Genomic DNA, 15,425 nt, shown 5'->3' on the forward strand with positions numbered 1-15,425 from the left:
GGGCCCTAGAAAAAATACTTGGATTAAATCCTGACCCCCTGTCCCAGCAATTAAGTACTAAAAAATACTAACTCAAACAAATCTATTTTGTAAAATTTATAGCATTACTGAAATAAAGACATTTTAAAAAGAGTTAATGAAAAATTTTTTTCACTAGACAGCACTTTGAAAAACAACACTTCATACATTAATAGAGATGAGTGAATTAAGGGAAACAATTTTTCAGAGAGAGAAGAGAAATTGGTCACCAGAATGAGTCCATTACTTTTCTTCAGACACATTTCTTGTCATTAAAATAATAACAACAATAAATGCACAGACATGCAAATACACACATACAAACATCTTATCCACAATGCATCTTTACTCAAAATATAATTCCAGGGAGTTGCTGATGTGTTTGAATATGCATATGCTCCAGTCTATGGAGAAAGAATAAGATGGGAAATTGTATTTAACTTTCCACTTTCATCCGTTTTGTTTTAATGTTTATTGTCATTGAAACTATAGTAACCACAATACAGTGGCCATTTCATTACTGGTCTGGGTGGCCGGCCGAGGTTTTTCATAAATCCAGACAGAGTATACAACAGAAAAGTGCATGACCTTGTAGCTTTGTGGTCATTCAGTACTCCCTGAAAGACCATTAATGTGAAGAGTGAGGTAATTAACGCTGTGGGTCTATGCCAAAAGTTAAATTCCCCAAAGCCCTTGGAATTATTAATGAGCAGTTGGTCAAAATGAGTGTAACAATGAGACAAGAGACAAAGTGAACCAAAATGACTCCAGATTAATGCTGCAGCATTAGTGTGACCAGGGAATTTATCACATGGTTGACAATTGTAAGGCATTAGATGTACAGGGTAACAAGGAAATTGACACAGAAAAACAAAACAAAACAAAAAAAAAAAAACATAGGTACAAATGGAAATGAATGTTAAAGATCAGCAGTACAAGTCTTGTACTCTTTCAACACAACTTTATTGAGGCTATTGTGTACAAAGTACCATGCAGGGCTTAGGCATGCAAAACTAATAAAAACACGGACCTTTCTAATAAAGCAATAGTTAAAAAAAAAAAAAAAGAAAGGGGAAGGTAAAAGGGAAGAGAAAGAAACAATGCAACTTCAGAACACTGAACAATGTGTTCTAAATATGTTATGGATATTTATGCACATCTCGGAGCGTGTCTTTATCTTTGGTTACATTGTAGGGATTTTAGGAAATATTGTATTAGAAAAAAGAAAGAAAAGTGATTTTTCTGTGTGAAATTTCATGTAAAATCTCAGAAGTATGAAACAGTGTATGAAGGTTGAGAAACTGCAAGTAATTTGATATGATTGTAGTAAAAAAAAAGTGGTATGTTTAAATGGTGAATTGAGTTGATTATATTAGTTTTTAGGTGATGAGTTTTATTAGCTTAAGTTGATACTGAGGATAGGGCATGCATTTTAGCCATGGTTCATTGTTCAAGATAGTTTTTTCCAGTCTATCCAAAATAGTGAGTTTGTCTCTTATCTAATCACTGCCCATCTCACAGCACTTACATTTGTACAACACCATGTCATATTTCTTGTTTCCAATATCTTCATTTAAAACACACAGGTGTGTGTGTGTGTGTGTGTGTGTAGTTGCCTTGTACACATATTTGAAGTACAATAAACAAATCCATCATCTCTTATCCATCCAGCACTTTTTTTCCGTTTTACCTAGGACAAAAGGAAAGTTGTGTTCATATTGTAAACTGTATTTCCCATCCTCATTCCTTTGGATAAGAAGAAAAGTCCATAAAAAAAAGAGATCATAGAAGAAGGGCTTGGATTCCTGGTTTGGGGCTAGACAAAATGCATATTGACCAAAGATGCCTAAGGAGCATCACTTCTCACCCAATCCACTTGAGATGGCAATAAATATATTGTAAGGAATAATTTCATAAAACCTAAAAATGGGAAAAAAGGGCTTGAGACTCATAAAGGTCTCCACAGCTCTTTGGAGAAGTTTATAGTCCAGATCAGAGATGGGGAACACATATGTACAGAACAATTTCAAGGATGGCTGTAGAGTGTGTGGAAACACTCTTGTTCCTGAACCTGTAAAGATTTCAAGTTAAAAGTCTGAGTGTCAAGTTTTAAAAGTAAAACAATGAAAGACAGTCGTCATGAAAATAAACTGTGCTAAATAGACTGAATCTACTGCCTCCTCTTCCTAGTGTCTAGCAAAGCAATATTTGGCTATGCTGTTTTTCCCCAAGGTAAGCTGAATTGTTCACTAAGAAATAGAATCATCTCTCTGGAAAGGACTGTGCATTCTAGAAAGGCTATTGTTCTCCTGAGTTGCTAATATTTTATATAACAACAAACAGGTGCTATTTTAATCTCTCTTGCTAATTATTTACCAGAATATGATTTTGTATCAGACCAAATTTTATGGCTATCATGAAATATCTGAGGTTGAATACTGTATAAAGAAAATTGGTTTATTTATCTCATAGTTCTGGAATCCAAGAGCATGCTTCTGGTAACTACTCAGCTCTTATTAAGGCATCTGGCTTAATCACAGCATAATAGTCAGAATCATAAAGGAGACATACCCTAGCAGCATAGATCATATGGCAAGACAGGAAGCAAGAGAGAATCAAGAGCCAGCCCTATTGTCTTAAAACAACCTACTACTACAGAAACTAACTAGAGTCCCAGGTCAGGGTCCCTAGAAAACCACGTTAATCATTTCCAAGTGTATCTCGCCCAGCAACCTAATCACCTTCCACTAGATCCCACTTTTGAAAGTTCTGCTACCTCAACACCATCAAATTTCAGGCACATGAATTGTAGGTGTGGTGTGGTGGGTGGACTAAAGCTATATCCAAATTATAAGAGATGTATAAACATATATAACTAGATACAAATATATAGAATTTATTGCTTAACTTGAGTATATCATGGGATATAAGCAGTGCAATTAAGAGCAAACTCATACCAATTTCTGTTCAGAAATTTGGATAGAGAAACAAGGAATAATAGTCATTCAGGGTATAATGATAGCTCAAAAAGCTGTGAGAAAGAGACCTAATTAGATAAGAGAATTTAAAAATAATTATAATCAATACATCTGGCAAGATTTTAGGAGACATTTCCTGCAAAAAAAAAAAAAAGAATAATATATTGCTATAATACTTCAACAAAAGAACAAAGAAAAAGAAAGCTTTGAAAATAAATGTACTGTGGCGTAGAAGGGTAAGCCTCTACCCGCAGTACTGGCATCTCATATTGGCGCTGTTTAGAGTCTGGCTGCTCCGCTTCCCATCCAGCTCCCTGCTAATGCACCTGGGGAAGCAGCAGAAGATGGTCCAAGTATTTGGGCCCCTGCACTAATGTGGGAGACTTGGAAGAAGCACCTGGCTCCTGGTTTTAGCCTGGCCTAGCCCCAGGCGTTGCAAGCATTTGGGGAGTGAACCAGTGGATAGAAGATCTCTCTTTTTGTCTCTCTTTCCTCTCTTACTCTTTCTCTCTGTAACTTTACCTTTCAAATAAAATAAATTGAATCTTTTAAAAAATTTGAAAAGAAAATGACGCATATTGCCTCTTTTTATGGTTGTGTTCTCATAATACTTAAAATCCAAGTATGGAAAATGTTTTTAAAAATGGAAAATACATTCTTGTATACCTTTGAGGATTTTATACTGTTTTTCATAATTCTAGAATTTATAGAATAAGAATATTTAATAAATTATGCTATCAAAATTTGTTAAGCATTTAGAATGACAATTATAATTTCATCACTTGGTATATATTTACATAAATCTACATGTTATAATAGTAGCTACATTGCTAATATGTAAAACATATAAGTATAAACTCTATATTAGTATTTAAGTGATAATTGAACAGAGCTTCTTAGTACAAATGTATCCGAAGAAACTGCACAGCAAGGAATTTTTTAGTGTAAAAAATATTTTAAAAATTTTAAAAATAATAAGATAATAAGCCAATAGATTGGAAATGAATTTGCAATATTTACAAGAAAAAATGACATCTAAAACAAATTATTATTATCACATTTGGTTATTTACAAAATATAAATGAGAAAAGAATAAAACAACAATAGGAAACAAGAGTCAATCCACTCAAAATAAAAGGCCAACCTCCCCGAAGTTTCTTAATCACCTGTTCTAAATTCATTGCATTATCTTCATTTCATGTTTAATTGACACATATTTGATGGGTACTGTGTAATATCTTGATATATGAGCACATTGTGGAATTATCAAAACAGGGTACTTGGAATTCTTGGATGACCAGAGTGAAGAGAAAAACTTACAGTATAGTGGAAAATGCCTGCAATGTACAAAAGAAGTTAACACTCAGAATACATAAAAAACTCTATTATATATAGCCAGAAAGTAAATAAACTGATTTTGAAAGGGACAAAAGATCAGAAGATATATTTCTTAAAGGAAGACATACAAGAGATGGGAATGTATATGAAAAAATGTGCAACACTGGAGCAATCATTGTGATGGAGCGACTAAGCAGCTGCCTGAGATGCTGGCATCCCATATGGACTCCTGTTTGAGTCCTTGCTGCTCCAGTTCTGATCCAACTCCATGATAATGGCTTGAGGAATGCAGTGGAGGATGACCCAAGTGTTTAAGTCCTTGTGACTCGCACAGCAGACCCTGGCTTTTATGGATATCTGTGCAGTTAACCAGCAGATGGAAGATCTCTCTCTCTCTCTCTCTCTCTCTCTCTCTCTCTGTCTTTGTAACTGTTACTTGCAAATAAATTAATTAATTAAAATCTTTAAAAAGATGTACAACATCACTGATCATCATTGAAAATCAAATTGAAACCGCAATGAGATATCACCTTACCCAAGTTAGAATTACTACTATCAAAAAGGCAAAAACTAACAAATGTTGGCATGGATATACAAAAGCAGGACTGTTGTTCGCTATTGTGGGGAATGTAGATTAATACAGGCATTATGAGAAATAGTATGGATGTTCCTCAAAAAATAGCTTCGGACATTTCTCTCCTGGGGAATTTTTTTCTTCAATCATCATCCTTTCATGTGTTTTTTTATTATATTAATGACAATTTTTAATCAAATATAACTAATATATCATATATGTCAGATGAGTTTTTCAAAGAAGAGTACATTAAAAAAGAATGAAAAATAAGATGCTTCCTCCAAGGAGGAAGCTGAGTGAAATAACTGAAACACTGAAAACTGAAACACCACAACTGGCCTCTTCTGTAGGTTCTACTTCTTCAATCTTCAGCCCTGCTTTTCTCTCCTGTTTTGGATCCCTGAGAATTCTGGTTTTCATCATTAGATTTCCTGAATACGTCCAAGTTCATGTTTATTTATGATAGCTTGTATGTGTTTATATGTACATATTAACACACATATACATATAGAGAGAGTATAAAGAATAATCTTTGCTTTTAGAGTGATCGAAGTTTGAATACAGTCTAATTCACTCATTAACCAAGAGACTTTGGGAAAATTCATCAAATTCTCTAAAATTCATTATCTCATTAATTAGACACATTTATATCTAGCCTCAAAGTATGCTAAAGTTAATTTAGATATAGTATGATTCTAATCTTAAATACGATAAGAATTTAGCTATATACTTTTAAAAAAAATTTTTTTGACAGGCAGAGTTAGACAGAGAGAGAGAGACAGAAAGTTCTTCCTTCCATTGGTTTACCCCCCAAATGGCCACCACGGCTGTCACACTGTGCCGATCCGAAGCCAGGAACCAGGTGCTTTCTCCTGGTCTCCCATGCGGGTAGCTATATACTTTTGCTAGTCTTTTGCAATGAAGTTAAAAACAATATCTCTCTTCAGAAAAATGACATATATAAAATTCCTACAGTGTTTATATCCCTATATTTTATATAAAACACCCATGATAAAAATCTTAAAAAGTGACTCACTATTAAAGTATAATAGGAAACCTGGAAAATTAGGAATATCAGGAAAATAGGAATGAAAAAATCTGGAAAAGAGTGTACTATGCATTGTAGTGAATTAAGTCACTGCTTGGATTAAGTCACCTTGATATATCACATCGAAATGTCTGGTTTGAGTCACAGCTACTGAAGACTTCCAATATAGCTAGTTAGCTGATGTGCTGGGGAGACAGCAGATAATGTCACAACTATTTAGGTTTTCACTATCCAAATTGGAGATCTGGTTGAAGTTCCCACCTCCTGCTTTTGTCCCGGCCCAGCTCCAGCTATTGTAGGCATTTAGGGAGTGAACCAGTAGAGGGAAGATCTTTGTCTCTCTATCTCTTTCAAATAAATAACTCTTTTTTTAACTTTTATTTAATAAATATAAATTTATCGGGGCGCCGGATTCTGTCCCGGTTGCCCCTCTTCCAGGCCAGCCCTCTGCTATGGCCAGGGAGTGCAGTGGAGGATGGCCCAGGTGCTTGGGCCCTGCACCCCATGGGAGACCAGGAAAAAGCACCTGGATCCTGGCTCCTGCCATTGGATCAGCGCGGTGCGCTGGCTGCAGCGGCGGCCATTGGAGGGTGAACCAACGGCAAAGGAAGACCTTTCTCTCTCTGTCTCTCTCTCTGTCCACTCTGCCTATCAAAAATGAAAAAATAAAAAAAATAAAAAAATAAAAAAAAAAAGATCTTTTAAAAAAAAAAAATAAATAAATAAATATAAATTTAAAAAGTACAGCTTTTGGATTACAGTGGCTTTTTCCCCCCATAACATCCCTCCCACTTCAACCCTCTGATCTTCCATTCCCTCTCCCATCCCATTCTTCATCAAGATTCATTTTCAATTATCTTTATGTAAAGAAGATCAATTTAGTATATACTAAGTAAAGGTTTCAACAGTTTGCACCCACACAGAAACACATGATATTTGTCCCTTTGGGACTGGCTTAGTTCACTCAGCATGGTGTATTCCAGATTCCTCCATTTTGTTAAAAATGACCAGATTTCATTGTTTTTACTGCTGTATAGTATTCTATATAGTACATATCACATAATTTCTTTATCCAGTCTACAGTTGATGGGCATTTAGGTAGATTCCAGGTCTTAGCTATAGTGAATTGAGCTGCAATAAACATTGAGGTGCCAATAGCTCTTTTATTTGCCAATTTAATTTCCTTTGAGTTAATTCCAAGGAGTGGGATGGCTGGGTTGAATGGTAGGGTTATATTCAGGTTTCTGAGGAATCTCCAAACTGACTTCCATAACAGCTTTACCAGTTTGCATTCCCACCAAAGTGGGTTAGTGTCCTTTTTCCCCACATCCTTGCCAGCATCTGTTGTTGGTAGATTTTTGTATGCAAGCCATTCCAACCGGGGTGAGATGAAACCTCATTGTGGTTTTGATTTGCATTTCCCTAATTGCTAGTGATCTTGAACATTTTTTCATGTGTCTGTTGGCCATTTGGATTTCCTCCTTTGAAAAATATCTATTGAGGTCCTTGGCCTATCTCTTAAGTGGGTTGTTTGTTTCATTGTTGTGGAGTTTCTTGATCTCTTTGTAGATTCTGGTTATTAATCCTTTGTCGGTTTCATACTTTACATATTCGATCCCCTAAATAAAGAAATACATCATCTGCAAAGAGGGATGGTTTGACTTCTTCCTTCCCAATTTTTATCCCTTTAATTTCTGTTTCTTGCCTAATGGCTCTGGCTAAAACTGCCAGAACTACATGGAACAGCAGTGGTGAGAGTGGGCATCCCTGTCTGGTACCAGAACTCAGTGGAAATGCTTCCAACTTTTCCCCAGTCAATAGGATGCTGGCTTTGGAAAATTTCATAACTTGCTTTGATTGTACTGGGGAATGTTCCTTCTATACTCAATTTGCTTAGATTTTTCATCATGTAAGGGTGTTGTATTTTATCAAATGTTTGCATCTATTGAGATAATCATATCTTTTTCTTCTGCAGTTTGTTAATGTGGTAGATCACATTGATTTATTAGCGAATGTTGAACCTGTGATGTGTTGCAGCAGACTAGGTAGTTGCCTGTGAAGCTCCCATCCCATGTGAACAAAGATTTAAGTTCCAGCTGCTCCACTTCTGATACAGCTGCCTGATAATGCAAATAGAAGGCATCATACAATGGCCCAAGTGCTTGGGATCCTGCCACTCATGTGGGAGACCCAGATGGAGTTCTAGGCTCCTGGGTTTAACCTGACCCACTCCCAGCCATTGTGGCCATTTTGAGAGTGGGTCAATGGATCGAATTTCTCTCTCTCTCTCTCTCTCTCTCTTTCTCTCTCTCTTTCTCTTTTAAGTAAATCAATAAATTAATCTTTAAAAAATTCCTCGGTCAGATGTTATGGTGTAGTAAGTTAAGCTACCACTTGGGATGCAGAAATCCTATATTGTAGTGCCAGTTATAGTTGAGGCTACTATGCTTCCAATTCCTTTTCCTGCTAGTGCTTCCTGAGGGGCAGCAGATAATGATTCAAGTGCTTGTGCTCTTGCCACCTATGTGGGAGATCTGGATGGATTTCCTGGCTGCTGGCAATGTCCTACGTGTGGCAGATATTTGAGGAGCGATCCAGCAGACAGACTCTCTCTCTCTCTTTCTCTCCCTCTGTCACTCTCTCTCTTTTGCTCTGCCTTTCAGTAAAAAAAAAAAAAAAGTAAACAAAGATTTAAAGAATCAGAAACAGAAATTTAAACTTGTATTTAATGTAAATATGGCCAAATTCAGAGGTTTAGAGAAAATAAGTAAATATTTCACCTCTAACAATTGGCCATAATAATGGTTTTACCTCATTAAAGCTAGGCAATCAAAAGTCATAGTAAATCAACAAATTCATAAAGTCACAGATAGCATATATCTCATATTTAAAAATATTTGTAATGTTTTATTTAATAGTCATAAATACTTCTTTACCATTTGTTTTGTGAAATGATGAAGTTATATGCTTTTTATATGGTAAATTTTTTTATTTTTAAATTTTATTTGCATTATGCAAGTTTTATGTGTTTCATTAATACAGGTTTAGGAACATAGTGATACTTCCCTTACTAACTCTCCCTCTTGCCCAGACTCCAACCTTTCTTCCTACTCTCTGTCCCATTCCCACTCTTACCTCTTTCAAAGATCTATTTTCAGTTTACTTAATGATCATAAAGATAATCCTACATTAAGTAAAACAGTTCAACAAATAGTGTGAATAAAAGCAAACACTGTTACTCAATGGAACAGAAGGGCTATAAATGATCATCAAATCTCAAAATGTCCATTTCACTCTAATACATTTCAGGTATACTATTAGTTACCTCAGATCAGGTAAAACTTACGGTATTTTTCTTTTAGGAACTGGCTTATTTCACTAAGTACAATCATTTCCAGTTGCATCCATTTTGTTGCAAAAAAAACAGGATTTCATTTTTCTTTTACAGTTGAGTAGTACCCATATTGTATATATACCAAAATTTCTTTATCCAGTCAACAGGTGATGAACATCTTGGTTGATTTCATTTTAGCTATTGCTAAGTGTGCTGCAATGAATATGGGAGTACAGAAAATTCTTTAATATTCTGATTTCTTTAGGATTGGGTAAATTCCCAGGAGTGAGATTGTTATATCATATGGTAGGTCTATATTCAGATTTCTGAGGTATTTCCATACTGTCTTCCATAGTGGCTGCATCAATTTACATTCCCACCAACAATGGACCAGGATACCTTTTTCCCCACATCATCACCAGCATTTGTTGCTTGTTGATTTCTGTATAAGAGCCATTCTAACTGTATCAAGGTGAAACCTCATCGTGGTTTTGATTTGCATTTCCCTGATGGCTAGTGATCCTGAACATTTCTCAAGTGTCTGTTGGCCACTTGAATTTCCTCTCTTGAAAAATGCTTGCTCAAGTCCTTTGCCCATTTCTTTTTCTTTTTTTTTCTTTTTTTTTTTTTTTTTGACAGGCAGAGTGGACAGTGAGAGAGAGAGACAGAGAGAAAGGTCTTCCTTTACCGTTGGTTCACCCTCCAATAGCTGCTGTGGCCAGTGCACTGCAGCTGGCACACCACGCTGATCTGAAGCCAGGAGCCAGGTGTTTCTCCTGGTCTCCCATGTGGGTGCAGCTTTGCCCATTTCTTAACTACATTGTTGGTTTTGTGGTTTTTGAATTTCTTGAACTCTTTATAGATTCTGGATGTTAACCTTTTATTAGATGCATAGTTTGCAAATATTTTCTCCCACTCTGTCAGCTGCCTCTTCACTTTGCTGAGTGTTTCTTTTGCAGTGCATAGGCTTCTCAGCTTGAAGTAATCCTATTAATCAATTTTGCTTTGATTGCCTGTGTTTCTGGAGTCTTTGCCAAGAAGACTTTGCCTATGCCAGTGTCTTCCTGAGTTTCCCCAATGTTTGAGGAGTTTAATGGCACTGGGTCATAGATTTAAGTTTTGATTCATTTTTAATGGATTTTTTTGTAAGGTGTAAGGTATGGGTCTAGTTTCATCCTTCCACATGAGGCGATCCAGTTTTCCCAGCACCATTTTTTGAAGAGATTGTTTTGGATCCAGGGGTTGGTTTTTGCTCCTTTGTCGAAGATAAGTTGGTTGTAAATGCATATATTGGTTTCTGGACGTTCTATTGTATTCCATTTGTCTACATGTCTGTCTTAGTGCCAGTAGCAGGCTGTTTAGATTGAACTGCCCTGTAGTATATCTTTTGTTTTTTAAAGATTCATCTATTTATTTGAAAGGCAGAGTTACAGAGAGGCAGAGGCATAGAGGGAGAAGTCTTCCACCTGATGGTTCATTTCCCTGATGGCCCCAAGAGCCAGAGCTGAACTGATCCAAAGCCAGGGGCCAGGAGCTTCGTCTGGGTCTCCCATGCAGGTGCCTTTCCAGGGCATAGCAGAGAGGTGAATCAGAACTGGAGCAGCTAGGACTTGAAGCTATGCCAATATGGATGCTGGTGCTGCAGGTGGCATCCTCACGTGCTATGCCACAGCACTGGCACCTGTAGTATATCTTGAACTCAGATATTGTGATGCCTCTGGCTTTGTCTTTAATGTATAAGATTGCTTTAGCTACTCAGGGTCTCTTGTGTTTCTATATGAATTTTAGCATCGTTTTTTCTAGACATGAGAAGAATGTCATTGATTTTTTATTGGTATTGCATTGAATCTGTAAATTGCTATTGATAGTATGGACATTTTGATGATGTTGGTTCTTCTGATCAGTGAACATTGGATATTTTCCATTTTTTAATGTCTTCTCTTTCTTACTTTAGTGTTTTGTAATTTTCATTGTAGAGATGCTTGGTTAAATTTGTTCCAATGTATGTAATTCTTTTTGGAGCTACTGAGAATGGGCCTGATCTTAAAATTCTTTCTCAGCAATGACATTGTCTGTGTATACAAAGTCTATTGATTTCTCTGTGTGGATTTTATCTCTTGTGATTCTACGAAACTCTTTCATGAGTTCCAATAGATTCTCAATACAGTTATGGATTATATATATATATATATAAAATGATGTATATATGTATATATTATATATATATATATATAGAGAGAGAGAGAGAGAGAATGATGTCATCGGCAAATAGGGAATATTGCCCTTCTTCATCTCCTTTACCAGTTTTATGTTAAAGTCTATTTTGTCTGATATTAGAATGGCAACACCTGCTCTGTTTTGCTTTCTGTTAGTATGGAATATCTTTTTCATCCTTTCAGTTTCAGTCTGCATATATCTTTGTTGGTGAGATGTTTCTTGCAGTGAACAAAAAAATGAGTCTTGATTTTTAATCCATTCAGCCAATCTATATCATTTCACTGGAGGCTTTAGGCCCTTTATATTCAAGGTGACTATTGATATGTGATGACTTGGCCCTGCCAGTTTCCATAAATATTCCTTTTTTACTTTGGATTTCTTTTGTCTTTTTACTGGGGGATTTCCTGCCTTTACATTCTTTTCATAATAATAGCTATCTTCTGTGTTTCTGTGGGTAACACATCATTAAGAATCTTTTTTAAGGTTGGATGAGTGGTGACAAATTCTTTCAATTTCTGTTTGTTATGGAAGGTCTTTATTTCACCTTCATTCATAAATCAGAGCTTTGCAAAGTACAGTAATCTGGGATGACAGGTTTTTTTTTTCTCTTAAAACTTGGACTGTATCTCTCCATTCTATTCTAGCCTTTGCAGTTTCTGATAAGTCATCTGAGAGCCTATTTGGAGATCCTCTGAAAGTAATAGCCTTTGCAGTTTCTGATAAGTCATCTGAGAGCCTATTTGGAGATCCTCTGAAAGTAATTTGGCATTTCTCTCATGGAAATTTTAGAATCTTTTATTTATGTTTTTCTGTGGAAAGTTTTACTACAATATGTTGTGGTGAAGATCTTTTCTGATCATATCTGTTAGGAGTTCTATGTGCTTCCTCTATTTGGACATCTCATTCTTTTACCAAATTGGGGAAGTTTTCTATAATTATTTTGCTAAATAGGCTTCTAGTCCCTTCTCTCTTTCCACATCTTCTGTAACTCCTAAGACCCATATATTGAGTCATTTTATAGTATCCCATAAATATCCAATACAGTTTTTAAGTTTTCTCATTTCATCTTTTTTTTCAGTTGACTGTAAAATTTCTAAAGATTTATCTTCTAATTCATATGTTCTTTCTTCTGCCTCACCAAGTCTGCTGCTAAGTCTTTCCATAACATGTTTTATTTGATATACTGAATTTTTCATTTCTAGTATTTCATTTTGATTTCTCGTTAAAATCTCAATTTAATGTGAAACTTTTCCATTCATATCTTGTATGGTTTTCTTTATTTCATGAATTTAGCTCTGATTGTTTTTGAGTAATCCTATGATTACATTTTTGCATTCCGTTTTTGGCATTTCACCAGTCTCTTCATCTTCATATTCTAATACTGAAATTTTGTTGATTTTTTAATGAGGGGGTGGTCATGGTGTCTTCCTTATTCTTGTTTCCTGAATTTCTGTGTTTGTATTATACATCTGTGGAGTTGATTGCTGTGTTTTTGTTTTTTTTTTCCTCTAATGGCTTTTATCTTTGAGCTACACTTTTGTTGCGTAGTGGAACATTAGCACTTTCACTATATACCAAAAGGAGTGTGGAGGGTATAACCAGGGAGCTCTGGTCAGTACTCCAGGTTGGGGCAAGAATCCATCATAACAACCAAGTTGGGAATGATATATTTTCTCTTGATAACAGAAGGTGGGGAATGGTTACCTCTGTTGGTGTGATCTCTCCCTCACTTCCTCTTCTCCAAGCTGAGCAATGCTGCATTTTAGCCCCCAGTGAGTTCTACACTCATCTGTACCACAAGATGAACCTCACAGATGATCTGCAGAGTTCTCACTGTGAGCACAGTTCTTGCTGCAATGACCTGTCCCAAGCAACCAAGGAGCTCCAAGCATGTTGAGCTACTCCCAGTGATTGACCTGAGACCCTGTTACACCTTGCACCTTCTCATGTGACCACCAAGTCCCCATGATTTCAGCACACAGGGTCCCATAGTCATTGAGTGTAGAGGTTTTACTCTACCTTGCCAGCCTGTCCAGTCAACAGAGAGGAAGATGTTCTGCAATCCTGCTCTTCCCAGGCATCATAATATTATGAAACTGGGAGCTTCTCCCCATCCTACGTGGATGCCCAGCCACCTCACAGCCAAGCTTAAAGTTAGTGGGGATTGCAGAATTTTTCCTCTACTTGAATCTCTGGACCACATGGATACACAGGCGCCATTGACCAAATGTTCTCACTTCACTGCTGCCACCACTACTACTGAGAAGATGGTGTCTTTTCTCAACCAGTTGCTGTGCATGCACACAGTCTCCTGCAGCTCCTGCAGCTCCTGCACAAACCCAAAATGGCACCCGCCCTTTCTCAAGTGAGCAGTATCCACTGCTGTGGAGAAGTTGGGGTGACATTAATGTGCCCTCTCTAGTTCCACTGGGTCCACAGGTAACCACAAGCAACTGCTCTCTCTCAGGGTTCTACATTCTCCCTCTGGCTGTATCACTATGGTTTGCTGCAGTCTGGTCTCACCTCCATCTCCCAGCTGCTGCTCACTCTGGCTCTTGGTTGTTGCAGTTGTATGTGTGTATCAGAGTACAGCACGCCACAGTATGATACTTTGATATGGTGAGTGCTTTCAACTAATGGGAATTGGGAATTACTTTAGAATCAATGTCTCTTGAATCATTTTCTTGTCTGTCTGCCAAGCACAGGGAGGGATATTTCTTCAAAACAATTGCCTTCCATCTTCTCCTTGAGATTCTTTGCACTAGGAAAGATAAAATCCATGGTGTAGGAAGACAAGTATGTCACCATAGCTTCACAGACTACCATCAACCACCATCTTCTTGTGGTTATTCTACCTCTGGGGAGAATCATTCAAACACCATATCCCATACATTGGATGACTCAATTGCTGGTGGAGGGATGAGAGGTCCAGGTTCTTGTTTCCCCACATTAAAGAATTTGAGCACAAGACATAGGTAGGCCGGCGCCACGGCTCAATAGGCTAATCCTCCACCTAGCGGTGCTGGCACACCGGGTTCTAGTCCCGGTCGGGGTGCCGGATTCTGTCCCAGTTGCCCCTCTTCCAGGCCAACTCTCTGCTGTGGCCCAGGAGTGCATTGGAGGATGGCCCAAGTGCTTGGGCCCTGCACCCCATGGGAGACCAGGAGAAGCACCTGGTTCCTGCCTTCGGATCAGCACAGTTCGCAGGCCGCAGCGCACCCGCAGCGGCGGCCACTGGAGGGTGAACCAATGGCAAAAGGAAGACCTTTCTCTTTGTGTCTCTCACTGTCCACTCTGCCTGTCAAAAAAATAAATAAATAAAAAGACATAGGTAACGTTATTAGAGGGATAATACTTACTAGGAAAGTGAGCATACATACTCAAGAGGGAGAGTAGGTATACTCAAGGGTAAGCCAGCGGATCATCTTAAGTGATTGAGTAGAGCTTTACAGGGAAGGGTGAAGATTTCCAGAAATTTGGTGACCTCTGTATTTAGCCGGGCCCTGTCTGGGCCATTACAGACATTTGGGGAGTAAGCCAGAAGATGGAAGATCTCACTTCTTCCTTTTTCATTTCCCATTGTTACTCTGCTTTTCAAATAAGTCAACATTTGCAGACATGTTTAGAATTATCTAAAATGTCATGACATCAAATGTATGCTATATGTCATGGTAATTTTACTATAATTATAATATAATAGACGTTTGGTTATTGTGCTGTGGACGATTAACACATTTTTTTAAATCCATGTTCTTGCCTCCTACATAGATAGAAATACTAAGCCTGGACTGGTATTATATGCAAATGGAAACAGTGTTTATTTGGCAGTGAGGAAAGAGAAATAAATTCACACAGAACTCTGGACCACCCGACATTGAAAATTACCCAACATGATTGGCCAAATAATTCCCAATAACC

This window comes from Oryctolagus cuniculus, chromosome 8 (genome assembly GCF_964237555.1).
Source record: "Oryctolagus cuniculus chromosome 8, mOryCun1.1, whole genome shotgun sequence".
NCBI lineage: Eukaryota > Metazoa > Chordata > Mammalia > Lagomorpha > Leporidae > Oryctolagus > Oryctolagus cuniculus.